The sequence below is a fragment of the Solanum tuberosum genome, unplaced genomic scaffold (genome assembly GCF_000226075.1).
Source record: "Solanum tuberosum cultivar DM 1-3 516 R44 unplaced genomic scaffold, SolTub_3.0 scf00327, whole genome shotgun sequence".
In the NCBI taxonomy this organism is placed as follows: domain Eukaryota; kingdom Viridiplantae; phylum Streptophyta; class Magnoliopsida; order Solanales; family Solanaceae; genus Solanum; species Solanum tuberosum.
In genome coordinates this window covers 384857-389470 of record NW_006239249.1, presented here as the reverse complement: position 1 = coordinate 389470, position 4614 = coordinate 384857, and positions in this window count along the sequence as shown.

The following is a 4614-nucleotide window of genomic DNA, read 5'->3' as shown; positions in this document are numbered from 1 at the left end:
ACACAAAATTATTGTTTAGATACAAATGCAGCCACTCAATGGGGATGCAACGATAATAAACCTTATAAAAAGAGAAAACTAAAAAAAGGTTTAATAAAAAGAAAAAACATTTCTAAACAAAATTATATACCCAAAAAAAGATATTATAAGAACAAAAATGATTTTAAAAGAACAAAACCAGCAGAAAATGCAAGTGCTATAATTGTGGCGAAGAAGGCCATAAAAGTTACGAATGTAACAAAAGAAGAGTGAAAATATCAAAAAATGATAGAACAGAAATTGATTCAGATCTTGAGTCAATAAATCAATAGGAAGTGAAGACTTCTTCGAAGAATTATATGAAGAATATTCTACAGATTCCAATGAATCAGAATAAAGAAATACAAAAGGAAGAAGATAATTCAGTTCATATTAAACTGAAGAAGATAATAAGGGTTATGCCTTAAAAGCAACTTTTGATGGAGAAATTTTCAGAAAAACCCAAGGATTAAAACTAAATTTGAAAATAGAAGATAATTTATTAAACAAGATGCAAATAATTTTTGCAAGGAATAAAATATCTTATCATGAATATCAAGAAATTGAAAAAGTGATAGAAATTACTCAAACCACAGGAAAACATAAATTAAACCTGTGAACCAAACCAATGATTGATCAAATACTTAGAAAAATTCCTGAAAAGAAAAGGAAAAAAATGAACTATGTCCATTTAGGTGGAATTCAAATACTAGTGAAATCGACCTTCAAAGAAGGGATTAATTGTCATATAGTCATAAATCACTCAGACGAAAGATTTATTAATGCAAGAGAAGGAAATCTTGGTATAATTGAAGGAAACCTAGCTTATACTAAGCTTCTATTCACATACTACCCAAAGTATTGTATTTCATTAAAAGATGCAGACTTTAATGACGCATTAAGTTTGCACTTCCAAATCAAGAGAAAAGATCTTTTCAAACCAAGAAATCATATAATGAGTATTTATTATCAAGCATTGTATACAGTTACGAATTCCAATTATGGAAAGGTATACAAAAATAAAGGATTGATCGAAATTGAACAAGAATGCTCAGGAATAGCGAGAATTGTTGAAGCAGAAATTCAAAATACTCAAATTCCAGAATAATATGATATTGAGTTCGGCAAGACTCAAGAAATAGGAAGTACTAGTAGTAGTAACTCTAGACTTTCCATCGATTATGGAAGAAATTCCATTAGAAAAAGTATTTCCAACAGATATCCTAAAAGAATTGTAGAAAATCCAAATATGACTAGAATCATGGGAAGAATTTATAATGGAACAGAATGGAAATGGCAAGATATGTTAATCCAAACAGGAGCTACAACTAACCATATAAGAGGAATCTTAATAGATGGATTACAAATCCATGAAGGAAATCCCTATAATTATAAAACCTTTGAAGGAAACAATTTTAGTTGTAAAAATATGATAAACTTACCAATACTACTAGATACAATAAGAATAACAGTTCCTTGTTATATCACCAATCACGAAAGTGGTCAAGATCTTATCTTAGGAAATCTTTTCCTGAATAGTCTAGAAGACTACAATATAGGAAAAAATGGTATAGAAATGATCTATAACAATGAAACTTGTTTCATACCAAAAATATAAATGCCAAAAGAAACTTCTTTTAAAGTATCTGTTTTCATAGAAATCACTTTCTATGATACCAAAATAACAACCTGTTGCCAAATAGACAACGGATCTGAAGCAAGCTTAGCTAAGTCTTTTGTTATAAAAGAATGGGATATAAACAAAAACAATATATCAATGATTGGAATTACGAGAGATAAACAAAAGCTCTCTCAGTCCAAAGAAAAAGTAGAAATAATTTTAGGATCTAAAATTGTTTCTATAAATAAATTATTTGCCTATGATAAACTGGAAACAGATTTATTATTAGGTAATGATTTTTTACAACAATTTTAGGATTATTATCAAACCTTGTATATGATAATCCTCAAAACCCCTTGCGGACAGTTTATCAAAGTCCCAAGAAAACAAAATCCTTACATTATTGAAAAGGATAACAAAAGAAGATATTTAGAGAATCTAAGAAAAATATCTTGTAAGTGTCTTAACTTAGAAAATATTAAAGAAAATCTACAAAAATCATATAGAGAAAATCCACTTGAAAAATGGGAACAAAATCATGAAAGGGCAACTTTAACTCTTAAAGACCCTAGCATTATTATTAGAGTAAAACCCATGCTCTATAATGAAGATGATAAAATTGAATTTAAAATTCAGATTAAGGAATTACTTAATCTAAAATTAATAAGGATGAGTAAAAGCCCCCATAGTAGCCCAGCATTCATGGTAAGAAACCATGCTGAAATAAAAAGAGGAAAAGCTCGAATGGTTATAAATTACAAAGAGCTTAATAAAATTTGTATATTTGATGGATATTTTATCCCAAATAAAAATAACTTAATCAACCTAGCCAAAGGTAAAAACTATTTTTCCAAATTCGACTGTAAAAGTGGTTTTTGGCAGATTAAATTAGTAGAGGAATCAATTCCACTAACTGCATTCAGTACACCTAATGGTCATTATGAATGGATAGTAATGCCATTTGGGCTAAAAAATTCCCCTCAAATATTCCAAAGAAAAATGGACAAGATATTCTCTGATAAAGAATTTCTATTAGTCTATATAGATGACATATTAATTTGCTCTAAAACATATGAAGAGCATTTGACTCATTTAAAGAAGTTTTCAGACATCTGCTTAAAAGATGGAATAGTTTTAAGTCAGAAGAAAGCAGCTATAAACAAAAATGAAATAGAATTCTTAGGAATGATAATTTCAAAAAATGGAATAGAACTCCAAACCCACATCTCAAAGAAGATTACAGAATTTCCTAACAAATTGACAACTAAAGAAGAAATACAAAGGTTTCTTGGATGTCTCAATTATGCAGGAGAATTTATTCCTGATTTAGCAAAGAAAAGGAATATACTACAAAAACTGATAAGAAAATCCAACAGACTTGGTTGGACTGAAGAACATACACAGTGTATAAAACACCTAAAAGAAGAATGCTCTAAGTTACCAAAGCTTAGATTACCTGATGAAAATGACAAATTAGTATTACAAACTGATGCGTCAGATTATCACTGGGGAGCTCTGTTGCAAGCAGATCTAAATGAAATTTGCAGGTACACAAGTGGTACTTTTAATGATGCAGAAACAAGATACTCTACTAATGAAAAAGAGTTATTAGCAATTGTCAGAGGAATCAGAAAATTTTCAGCATTCCTTTTACCAAAATCATTAATTATTAGAACTGATAACACGCAGGTGTCAGGACTAATTTTTAACAAACTCCCATCGGAACCACAATATAGAAGATTGCATAGATGGCAGGTACTATTATCATTTTATTCCTTCAAAATAGAACATATTAAAGGAATTGACAACTATTTTGCAGATTTTCTTTCAAGAAACGTCCAATATGGACAAACAGACACAAACCCTAGTCAACAGGGTATTTGAAAAAATGAATCTAGTATCAGATTCAATTGATGATAAAAGCCAAAGGTTATTCAACGTCAGAGATGATTTAATCAGCCTATCAGAACAAGCGAGAAAATTACAGTCTGAAATAAATCAATTAAGCATTGATCAAGCAGAAAATATGAATGAATTTCTGTTATTATGCGAACTCTTGGACACATGTCCAAAAAGGAATTCCAGTCCTGAAGGGAATATTAATCCCAAAAAAGTGGCAGGAGATGTCCCACTAGCACCTAGTGCTAAAAACATCTCATCGGTAAGCCTGGATATCCCGAAACCCAAGTCTTCGGACAAAGGTAAAAGCCAAGCAATAAAAAAGGATGATAAATCCAAAATTGAAAACTCCAACAAGGTTTCACCAGGAACCAAAGTTTTTTCTTCTTTTCAGGTTGGAAGGCAACATCCTAAAGAAGAACAATATTTGGCCTTTACAAAACTCATTTATAATCTCCCAGAAGAAAGTGGAGAAACGTTTAGAGTATTAAGCTCAAATAGCTTATTTCCCAGAATCTCCATATTTCCTAATGGATCCCCAGGGTTCACAACCCAATTATTTGAGTTCGGATACTTAGACTGAGTATACGCCAAGGCAGAACTAAAAGAATTATCAGGATTACCTAATCAGTTAGTTGGTTCGATAAAAAATTATGCCCAAGGCGAAGGAGTCTATTGCAGATTCTTTAGCATTTCTATGGAATGCAAAGATGAACAAGTATATTATCCTACGATAAATTACATCACTATTGAAAAATTATAAGATTTCAATATAAAAGCAACAAGAGTAGACAAAAACTCCCGCATTTAAATAAAAAATGGATACAAACTAAAAGAACATTGGGAATTAAAGCTCTCTACTTTATTCTCAAGAGATTTTACAATGAAGACATGTAGGTAATAGATCATGATCACGATTGGGTCCTGATGACAAAAGGAAGATCCAAATCTAAGGTCATAAAAGACAAAATCCTTGATATCGAGTTACATAAACTATAAGCAACAAAAGAAACGTGGAAGCTAGCCTGTAAAATGCTAAATCACAAACATGATTTACCACAAGATGAAGAAGCTTG